Here is a 12,514-nt window from a genome sequence, read left to right on the forward strand (position 1 = left end):
CAGTCTGAGGTGGGGGTGATATTTAGGTTTCAGTGTATTGATGGAGCCAAAAATGTTTTCCATTGGTGCTAGCAGTTTCTGCAGCTAAGATCAGAAACACAGATGAAATATATTTAATTGAATAATATCATTAGTTTATTTTGGGGTACATTGCTGTTAAACTCTCTCTGAACATCTAGGTGAAGTTGTCTTGTAGGCATTTGTATACAGGATTCTAGATTTTAGGCAAGAGATATTAATCAAAGTTAATGGCTTGAAATTGTCAGCGTGTATGAGTCAGCACGAGCTTTGGGTATGGAAGAAATGGCGCACAAATAGCGTGTGGAATAAGAATATATGTGAAGAAAGGACAAATATTTTATATAGTGATATCATATTATTCATGTTATTTTATAATTAACTTTTACTCCCCCCAAAACTCTGTTTCACTTTTTATACAAGATTCTTTGTACATTTTCCCTAATATGTTGCAAGGAAACCAAGTAGCAAAAGAAAATTGCTTTCTTTGGTCTCTTTTCCCTTGTTGTCACTGCTTTATTAGGCAGTGTGGCTTCCTTCTACCGTGAAACCTGAGTCCCAGGCCAAGGCTAACTTCCCTTCAACAACAATTCAATTAAACTTATTTTGCACAATTTCAGTTCCTATCTATAAATGAATTGAATAAATTGCTAAGAAGAGAGAAGTTTTTATCATTACATTTGTATTTATGGGTACTGTGGATTCTTTCAAAGCAACTGAACATAGTGAAAGGTTAATCTTCACTGACACAATGCAACAACTATCTCACAGTATAACAAAGATAGTATTTTCATTTTGACATAATGATTTTTAATTTTGTTTTATAACAAAAAGTATTTACTTATTTACTTATTAACATAGAATTAAGCATTTTGTACATAGCAAATTTTTCTAGATAACTTTAACTTTTACATTTAAGACTTAACATATATATAAATAAATGCCTCACATCCGATTTTCTAAGACAATATCCACTGCACTGAGTTTTAAACCCCATGTATAGATTATGAAATAATTTATTTTTTTCTTTAGCCCCAAGTCTATTGTTATGAATACTAATTATTTTAGTTTTCTTTAACTCAGCATTCATTAAGACATTTAATGTGTGGAGGGCTATTTACCAATTCACAAAATGGCACTAGATTGCTTGATTGATATACTTGAAAGCAGACAAAAACTAGTTTAATTTTTATTTTTTATGTGTTTATTTTCTCATTATAAAAGTATAATGGAAGTAGATTTTATCTGTTTAGTACAGGAGCTGAGCATTTCTTACTTCACAGCATTGACCTTTGGGTAATCAAGGATCCTATCTCCTGTTTTTGTGGTTGGAGATGGAAGAATAGAACATATGAACCCTGAGTCTTTGAAAGAGGGGGAGGATGCTGTCTGTACAAGCGAATTTGTATCAGCTGGCTTCATTCTATCAGATAATTGACACTGATAGCAAGGAAGATATAGAGATGTGGATCCTTCACGTGAAAGTAACAATTATTTTTATCCTTCTTGCTGTTTTTGTCATCCTGACCTTCTTCATAACTTGACCCCAGGCTAATGCTATTACAAATGAAGGTCTTTTCCTCTCCCAGAAGCTGTTTCTACCAATATCTTAGTGGCCCCAAATTCAGGCCCAAATATACATCTTGGAGTGACAGGATAGAGTTAACGTTCTCCTGAAGTGGGGCCTTCATTTAGTGTTGTAATTTTCCTTTGCTACTTGGCTTCTGTTTCCTGGAGGGAGCAGGTGCTTCTGCCACCTGTTTATAGATCATGATTTCTTATCATCTCTGGAACAACTGTTCTTCTAATCCAGACCTCGGCAAAGGCCGCAACCCCTTCCTGTTGGAATAATTATGGCTGTCTTTTTTAATTAACAGGAAAGTGAGTGGCCTAGCTGGAGTGTAGGTTTACATTGAGGAGAAGTTGTATATAAGTTAAGATGATCCAGACGATGATGGGCCCTGAATAAGAGTGACAAGATTCTTGAATCTGTGCTTTTCTTTACCTCTTCCTCTTTTCCAAAAGTGAAACTAAGTTTGAGGTCAAAAGTGTGGTGTGAAACCCGAAACCTAAAAAAATTTGTCAAAGTTTTGGAAAAGTATATTTCGCACTTGTTCCTCATGCTTAGAAATTTTTCTTTTCAAAATCGGAGAAAGAAAATCAAATCAAATTTCTTTCTTTCTTTCTTAGTGGACATGGAAAGACTAATTGTAACTCTGCTACATAGTAATTTTTCTTGCACAGCGTTTGAAGTCATTTCTTTAATAACCCTCTGTACTAAATATTTATTTCTTATTTTTTCACAGGCACATATTATCTGGTAATAGCTTTCAGCATTTTCATTTTCCTTTGGGAAAAATCTCTCCCAAACCTAATCTGTACCCATTGGGACTGTCATGTATGGTGCTCCCTTCCTGCCACAGTGACCAAGGGTTATGCACACAAACCAGATCAACTAATTAGAGTTTTCCATTTCTCATAACACAAAAATTATTTCAGAACTGGATAGAGTCCTAGAACTAAGTCTTTCTTAAGTGTCGTACCTGATATTTAATATATGGACACTGGGAGAGGGAAAGTCTCTCTCTTTCTCTAGGATCAGGAGGTTTAAAAAGTCTCTATGCTAGTTTTCAAGTCTCATGGAGAAAGCAACCTACAATAAAGCCCAGATTCACAGGAAATGAACATAAAAAGATAAAAAGAAATACAGACCCCTGAAGAAACCAATTGAGTCCCCACATCCAGCCTGAAGCCAGAGCTGATTAAATAATCTGCTTTCCCAGGTATTGCATAATCGATCCTCATGAAACTCCTGTGTTTTATAGGTAGACCATATTTTATTATATGCATTTTACAGATCAGGAATCAAAAGTTTATACAACTCAGTTTCACACAGCTAAAACTAGGTTGTCTGATTCCAAAACTTATGTTTTTTTCTACTGTTCTCCTCTTCAAAAGTCAAATTCTCCTTTGAATATTTTTTATCTCTTTAGGAAAAAAAGTCTCCATGGCAAAAGTTACAAACTGGTGATCTATGGATTGGATTCAGCTTTTATACTTCCTTTGTTTGCCTAAACAATGTTTTAAAAAAACATTACGTATCATTTGATGACATTTAAAAATCAAAAGCTGTCACACAAAAAGCTGAGTTTCCTGAAATGCTGGACTATCCATCATCACTGGGCCTATAATCCATCCTAGCAGTAATTTAGGGGAGCTGAGGGCTAGAATGGAATAGTGCAGGGTTCCTCAAATCTGGTTGCATTAGAAACACTTTGATTTCCAAACACACACATGCCTGGGTCCCTCTTCTGACCAATTATACCATAATCTCTGAATGGAAGCTCAGCCATAGTTAACTCTACCTGCAACCGCTGATATGTGTATGTGTGCTTCAGTTTGCCGCAGTCCTTACTAAGCCTCTTCACTCATGTGACGTCCTGATCTTTGTAGATTTTTGAGTTTGCCAGCTCTGTTTAGTTACATTCTCAACTCATAAACTCAACTGACAATTTGGACTTTTGTGTTCAACAATCTGAAGCTCATTTGTTTTAATTGTACCCCTACTTAGAAAATTGTGTCATTGGCTTTTTAAATGTGGTATCTCAAATTGGAAATAATCAATGCATAGTCTGGAAATTACTTTACATAAACCCTCTTGTTATAGTTCTCTTTATAATAAGAACTGGGGAAAAGTGTTTTTTGTTTGGTTTTTATTTTTGTGGATGATCACATTTTACATAAACAACAAGTCTGCTAACAAACAAAATGAAAGCTTTTTTCTTGTTTCCAGAAAGTACCAATTCCATGGAAGACTCAGGAGAATGATCTATTACATATGTGACATTCTTTATATTTTCCTCCTTCCATGAAATTCTCCCAGAACACCAAATCTGTACTGATGATCACTACATCCTCAGCATTCTCCATAGCAGTTTTGAAAATCAGGTTTATTTCCTGTCGATTTCAGAAAAAAGCAAGCAATTGTGAAGATAAATAGCTAGTTTCATTCCACTTTTCTTCAGAATATTGATAGGCTTGGCAGAGTACCGTCCTCTTACATTAATGCCGTAGAATGAGATTGCTGCAGTGTAGTTCATATTCTATCATTCTCTGAATTAAAGGCTGGATAATCTTAAATTAATGTGCAGACTTGAGATGAGGACCTTTTAGACTGAGGACTCCACAGAGAAAGTAGTGTTACTGTAGACCTCTATGAAAGGAAAAAGCTGCCTCTCCTTGTTTCCCTTTCTGCGGCAATAAGAAGAGGGATTTTCCAGAGAGACAATGGCAGTTTCATTGTCTGCTGTGCAAGAAGTAAAACCAGAAGGTATGTTTTTCATTCCTGAGAACTGAGGTTAGAAATCTACCCCGTAAACATCCCATCTCATTCCATTCTCTCATTATCAGTCAACTCTTTGGTTTAATAGAACAAAAGACATTTCCTTCAGAGATCCCTAAGTTCCTGTGATTTTATCCTATTGCTCCAGGATTGGATAACTGGATAATTCTAAAAGCACATTATTCCATTTCTTGAATAAAACATAAACTAGATATCCATCCAGTACACACTGGCTATAAGGAATATGCTAACAGAATTTTTAAAATTTGGAGGAAGAGTCCTCACTTTATCATACACAAGATAGATACAGAGTTCTGTTTCTCAAGCTGTGTGCTGTGGTCTGAATGTTTGTGTGCCCCAAAACTCATATGTTGAAATCCTAATGTCTAATGTGATGGTGTTTGGAGATGGGGCCTTTGGGAGGTGCTTAGATCATGAGGGTGAAGTCCTCTTGAAAGGAACTAGTATCTTATAAAAGAAACACCACAGAGCTCTCTAGCCCTTTCTACCATGTGAGGATACAACCAGAAGTCTGTGACCCAGAAAAAGGACATCACCCGATCATGCTGGCGTCTTGATCTCGGACTTCCATCCTCCAGAATTGTGAGAAATAAATCTCTGTTGTTTATAAGCCACTCAATCTATGGCATTTTGTTACAGTAGCCTAAACAGACTAAGACATTGTGTCCTGAGAATCTTACCTGTTCTGGAGAGATGTTTCAAGACCACCATGGGCAATGAGCAGGGAGGAGGGGCAGGACAGGTTCATGGGGCACCTTGACGTCCTTCCTCACTCAAATCCAAGCAGGCATCTCTGCTTTTCATGTGCTATACCTATTAGTATTCCACATGGGATTGTGTCTCTAAAGAGGATTCCATTACTTAAAATTTTGAATACCACTGAATTAGAGGGAAGTGCTAGTGGTATTGGAGGTAAGCAAAATGGATCAAGTAAAATTCCAGTTGGTTTAACTACATTCCTATATCACTCAGAGTCTAATCAGGGGACTGAAATCCACAATAATTTGGGAAAGTTTAATATAAAAATATTACTAATAGAAGACTGAAGTAATAGGTCATTGGTTAAAAGGAGATAAAGAAAATTCTAGAGAATACAAGAATATCAGACACAGGGAGCAGTCACTATCCCTTGGGCTGAGACAGAACACTCAAGAAAGGGATCTGCCCCACACCAAACTGTGGACTGAAATCCAGGCCTCAATAGAGAGGGCACCAGCATGGCTCAGTAGATCACAGAGACATTAGCTGAGGTAGTATGTCAGCAGAAATCTAAAAATCTGCCCTCTGGTGTGCTGGGGAAAATGTCCACAGGAAGGTGCTACAATTGGGAACTTACTCTACAATTACCAGAGGGTATGTGAGGGGAAGCCCATCATCAGTTGGGCTTGCTTGGACCACGCCCTTATGAAGGCACCTGAGAGGGTACAGTTAGGAGTGGCCCAGAGAAAGGTGCTACATGCAGCTGAAGTACATGGGTACTGAAGAAAAACAAAACTGTGCAACAGCCTGATGAGCAAAGCACACTGGAGTCAGGAAGGAAACTCCTTCCTCTTCTAGTGTCCCTCCAGTGCCTTCACATTGTGCCAGCTGGCAGGGGAGAAATATTTACAGAGTGCATCTCCCTTATAACAGAGCACGGAATGAAGGGTAGATTTGGAGCTGGTAATTGGCCCAATTCCTAGGCCAATTATTCAGATGAACTCTTAGAACTCTTGTAGAAACTTGAGATAATTCTGAATCCTCTGAATTTAGAGAATTTCTGCCTAAATCATAAAGAAAGGAGAGATAGAGGCTTAACTGGTGCTTCCAAACACCTTGAAAATGAGGATGTTAACTTCATTCACTCATTATTAGTTAATTCATTCAAATGCCTACTCTGTTCAAACCATTGGGCTTAGTGCCACAGGAGATGCAAAATACGCACTTCCTCAGGGGAGAGTAATAAGTGTAAAATAGGGCTCTTGGCAGTCAGTAACCTACTCTTAAAATATTCTGGAAGACACTTTGGGATGAATCCCAGTCCAGATAGCTGCTAATAGAAAAAGTATCCTGGAGATGCCTTAACAACAAAAAATAAAACAAACAAAAAAACCCCCACATTTATTTCTACCAACAGTTATTTTAGAAGTTTTTCAGTTGATTTGCAAAAGAACATGCACTCTTAGAAATATTTATTAGTTATCAGGACCAAAGAAAGGGAGAGAACTTAACATACAGTTATAAAGCTAAGCAAACTTATGATTGTTAAATATTGAATTTAACTTTGAAATTTCTGGCAGTCAGAACTAGGAGGAAAGCATGACTATTTATCTTGCTCTCACTATTAAAATCATGGAGGATATCAATTCCTTAAGGGTTGTGAAATTTATTTTTCTAATATTCCAAAGCATATTTCTTACATGAAATTTTCTATGTTGAGATATATTAAACTACAAACTTTTATTTGCCTGACAGACTGTCTCTGAAACACAGATGGTTCCTCCAGAACTAAAGTAATCGTTAAGGATTGCTATTGTTAATGTTTGTGGGCTAAGATGTATGTGTGATGTTCACGATGACGTTTACACAATGCCGGGCCAAGGCAAACTGTATACCAAGGACAGGAGAGGATTTGGTTTGCAATTATGGGCTTTTTGTCACATAAGAGGTTTAAATACAAAACAGTAATAACACTGATTTTGAGTGTCTGCCCAAATTGACCAGAATCCCCAAAACTCTTATCTTCACTTGACTAACTTTACCATCTGGCCCTTAGTTACAATATAACTGAGTATTTAAGTGTGGACTCTGAAACCAGATTGCCTGAGTTTAAATTTTAGGTCTGCCACTCACTAGATGTGAGATCTTGTAAAATTTATTCAAATTCTCCAGAAGAATATGTTTCTTCTTCTTTAAAATGGGAATAATAACAGTGTCTATCTAGTAGTTTTTGATGAGTTTCAAACATATTTAATATTATTAAAGCACTTAGAACTACGCTCAACAAATAGTAAGTGCTATTTAAATGATGATTTTTTATTGTTTTGAGGTTGGGACTCCAGAGAGTGAGTTGTTTAAAGAAAATCTGTGATTATTTTGCACTATTGTCTTCTATATGTTTGTTCAATTTACATCTGAGATGTTGTTCACTTCAACTCTTCCAAGCATCTTGATGAATTGAATTTCTAAGTCACATCTCTGCAGCCAATTCTTTTTCACAAAAGTATCCAAAAGAGCCACATTGATCACGTAGTACCTTGATCATTTTTTTCTCCGCGCAGCTGGTGTAGCTCAAATCTTCAGTCCTGGCTGTGTAGTTGTCGCTGTTCTTATTATAAAACCTAATTCTCACAATCTGTGGGCCACTTTGAAGTTCTCTTCTATCTATTTTTAGAGTGGGGAGGTATACTTAATCTCTGGTTAACGGAGACTGAGAAATGAGATGTGTTAAGACTAGTTTACTTATATGTTTTCAAGGCTTCACATTTTTCAAAATTTAGGGCTAATTTAACTATTTGATTGGGCTGTACAAGGAATCAGACGAGTTGTGGAGATGAACAAATGGTGATCTAACTTGAGATAAAAAAGCTCTGTGTTTTCCCAACACTTCCATAGTCTGGAAGCCCAGAATCACCTCTATCCAAATCTCAGAAAATCCTCAATTTGAATTTTGAAACCATTGTAAATTGGTGTTAAACTTGCTAAGGGATTGGATGTTCAAACTGAATGAAAATTCCTTCAGAACCCCAAGTTTGGTAATTTTTATTTTTTCCACTAAATATTTGATATGTTATGCTCACTCTATAGTTTTCTAACATAAAAATCACATTACTACTGAGCAGTTCTCACTTATTTGTTTCTGTAAAAGCCAGATTCCTTCCATATTTTCATTTATTCTTTTACTCATTCAACAAACATATATTCCGTAGATACACTACCTGAGGTTGTATTCATAAAATTTGATTAAGCAGATCATATTCTAATGCTAATCTTAAGGCCTCTTTTATCTGTCAGACTCACGAGTCAGTTTAGTGTCTAAAGTCAAATCAGTTTTCTTCTTAAAGGCATTTGAGAAAATTGATTTATAGTAGTAGAAAACATGCAATTGATGAATTAACAAGCTTATTATTATTAATAATGGGACATTTTTTGTTTTAACTCAACTTTCTTTATAGTAGGAAAAAATAGTAACAATGTGTCCAAAAAATAGGTGAATGGTAATATAAAGTGTAGATCATCATTCAAATTAGTATACTATACTTCTAAATTGGTCACTACTGACATTGTATAGCAACATGGAATAAGTCTTTGAAACACTATACAGTAAGGGACAAGGAGAACACAAAATTATGTTGGCACACCGTTGTTCCTCCACTGCACTGTCTGGGCTTCACTGTGAACCCTCGTGTCTCGGTTTTCACAGTTTCTGAGTACAAGTCTTGTTTCAGTAATATCAATAGACAGTTTGACTGGCTGCGGGGACCTTAAAACTTCCTCCTTGTCCCCTCTCAGCCCCAGTCCCTACAACATGCACACACACCTCCTTCACATTATTTCTGGGAATCACTAGAGACCACAATGTGTCATCAAGCTCTGAGGACAGGTCAGCTCATGCTCTTATACTCTAGGCTCCATATCAGTTTGCCTCTGCTGATGTCAGGGTTTTTAAAGTTAAATTCATTTCTCTCATTCCCTAAGTTCTTATATGGTATCTACTCATTGCATTTTTTCTTTTTCCTCCCTCATCAGTAACTTATACTGGGTAAGTCAGTTATTGATGTTAATGTCTCAGAAGACTATAGAGAAACAAGGAAGTTTTCTAATGATGCGTTTCTAAGAACACCTTCGTTTAATGGCTCCATCTGCTGGAGAGAGTCTGCACTGCTTGTTTTTGTGATCAGACACAACGTATGCAACAGGCAGGCAAACCTCTGGAAATATCTGGAAAATTTCCAGGCAATTTGGCCTTGAGTGAAATTACTGTTAGCTTCATTGTAAGGAGGCTGGAGAGAGGTATGTTCAAGATACCCAAAATTGCAGATGTCTTCTGTTAAACTGAGGGCACTGTTTGGGAAAGAATGAGACTTTGAAATGAAGAATGAGGACATTGGGGAAGATTCCAATCAAGCTAGGGACATAGAACTCTAAATTCTATTGAGTTCTTTTTTCCAGAAGTAGCCTTTCCAGCCCTGTGTGAGGAGGTTAATGCTGTTTTACCCAAAGAAACTGAAATGGCCTTCCTTAAGTAGAAAAGTTCTAGGTTGAATGAACAGAAGTCCAACTTGAATCACCAAAACACTAGGGTCATGTCCCCTCAATCAATTTCCAGACATGAGCAAGTTTACAGAACCAGAACCTTTCAAATTTGGGCGGGGGAGTCCTTTGAGGAAGGACTCTGTTAAATGACAAAATTTATATAATCTTCCTCAAAGAGATCTATGACCATTCCTCAAAGAGATTCATCGCTTTTGCAGAAGAGAAAGCCACTCCTGTGCCATCTCAATTCTTGATCCTTCTCAATTCTTTGACCCTTCCTCAAAGAGATCTATGACCATTTACCTTGGGAAAAAGGAAAGAATTAGTCTTTTGGGGAGTTCTGGGCACTGGCTCTGGGTTAACACTAATTTCCAGAGACCTAAAACATCATTGTATTTCACTAGTGAGAGTAGAAGTATAAGGAAGTCAGATGATCAATGATGTCTTAAATGAGATGTGCCTCACAGTGAGTCCAGTGGGTCCAGTGGGTCCCTGAACCCATCACATGGTTATTCTCCAAGCTCCTGAATATATAATTGAAATAGACATACTCAACAACTGGCAGCATCCCCATATTTGTTCAATGACATATGGAGTGATGGTTGTTATGGTAGGAAAAACCAAGTGGAAACCACTAAAACTTCCTCTTCCAAGGAAAACAGCAAACCAAGAACATTACAACATTCCTGGAGAGAATGCAGAAATTAGTGTCACCATAAGGCATTTGAAAGAAACAGAGGTGGTAATTTCTAACAAATCCACATTCAACTCACCTATTTGGCCTGTGCAGAAAAGAGATGAATTTTGGAAAATGACAGTAAACTTAATCAGGTGTTGACTCCTATTACAGTTGCTGTTCCAGATGTGGTTTCATTGCTTGAGGAAATTAACACAGCCTCTGGTACCTGGTATGCATCTACTGGCATAGCAAATGCTTTTTTCTCAATGAACATCCCAATATATCAATCCCTTAGTAAGTTTAACATCAATTTACAATGGTTTCAAAATTCAAATTGAGGATTTGCTTAGATTTGGATACAGGTGATACTGGGCTTCCAAACTATGGAAGTGTTGGGAAAACATAGAGCTTTAATTATAATCTTCAAGTTTTGATATATATTTGTATTATCACTCACTGAAAACATTTTGTAATTGTCATTGTAACCTTTTTATATGATCCAAACTGTTGCCAAACGAATGAATTTTTTCTTAATATATTTTTGTTATTTTTCCCTTTCTTAATATCACTAAGTTTTAAGATATATATTGTATGATTTAAGTCCATTGTAATTTGTGGATATTTGTTTTATGGCCCAATCTAAGATCCATTTTGTAAATATTCTTTGTGTAATTGAATAGAAAAATATAGTTGTTTTGTGCACTGCTCCTGATTTGTCATTTTGGTCAGGCTTGTTAATTTTGCTTTCTAATTTTTTCCATTTGTTCTATTCTTTGTTGAGAAGGATTAGTTTTTGTTTTCTTTGGTTTTCAATATACCCTGGCAATCTTGTTTTATTTGTAGCATTTGTCCATTTACATCCAATGTAAATACTGGTATATTTGGGTTTAAGTCTCACAGTAGTTGCTTTCTACAAAATAAACATCAAGAAGTAAAAGAGAATTTTTGCGAGTAGATAGAAAGTATATGGGAAAAATCAAAGAACATTCTCAGTGGAAGTAACCAAAATACATTGTTATATATAACATTTACTGCTCTTGTAAGAAATTGGACTATGTTAGCCAGTGTTCCCACCCACTCCCCAAAACATGACGGATTTGTAGGCTCAGGTTGGAATAGAGACTTGGGAGAGGTGAATTTCTCTGTAAAATGAATGAGAAGAATAAAAAATGTCAGAGGAAGGGTGGGGGCTTGAGAAAGAGAGGGACCAAAAATGTGGAGAACTGCACAGATAGAGAGGCGAGAGTGGTTTCCAAGCTTAGAAAGCTTTGCATAAAAGAATTGAGATTGCACAGGAGTGGCTTTCTCTTCTGAAGAAGTGATGATTTCCATTATTTCCTGTATCCTTCCATTATTTCCTGTATCCTTCTTCCTCACATGATATATGAAGTTGCAGAGCCCCGGTACAGCTTGGGTAGACATTGAGTAAAACAAACTATCAGCGAAGGCAATTTGAAGAGGGCCTTAGAGTGAGGTCAGGGATGTGGGGAAATGTGGATCCTGCTAGGATTGCCAGGTCCTTCTGTCCTTGTTCTGCTTCTGGCTGAAGCTTGTATTTTCTGTCATCTGCAGCCACCTGAGCAGGCTCTCTCTTAAGGGCAGCTGTCAGCAACTCTTGCAGCAAGATCTCTGCTGCAGCAATAGCGGAAGTGAGCTGCTGTGTGAGGAACTTCTGGGAGATGGGTCTTCCTCTTTGACTTCCACTACTGTTTGGTTTTATCCTTCTCAATCTCTCCTATCCACTCTCACAGCAGGTCCTCCATAGGTCCAATTACTAACCACCCCCTGCTTAACTCTCTCTAGTTCTGGTCTTTTTGTCACCCTTTTGCCCTGAGCACCCCATGGAGGCCCTTCTTCCCTCATTGGTTCCTATTTCAGCTCTGATCTATTCTCTCGCACTTTCTCTCTTCTTCTCATTTTGTCGTAGTGTTGGGCCCTGCTCCCTCAGGGCTGCTTTTACTCACATTATTGACCTTCTCTCTGCCACCAGAGGTCGCTCTGACATTACTCAGCGCATTTTAACTGATTAGCTTCCTTGTGCCCCACCAATGGTCTTATAGCCTCTGCCTCCAGAGTCTTCTCGGCCCCTGAGTTCTGCTAATCCTTCATATGTTCTTTGTCACCTTCTCGTCTTTGCAACCAGGGTCCTCTCTGCTACTGATCTTAGCTTCCCTCGTCCTCCCTCTGGCTTCTCTCACTACTTTGTTTCTGCCACCTGA

This window comes from Equus przewalskii, chromosome 5 (assembly GCF_037783145.1).
Source record: "Equus przewalskii isolate Varuska chromosome 5, EquPr2, whole genome shotgun sequence".
Classification (NCBI taxonomy): domain Eukaryota; kingdom Metazoa; phylum Chordata; class Mammalia; order Perissodactyla; family Equidae; genus Equus; species Equus przewalskii.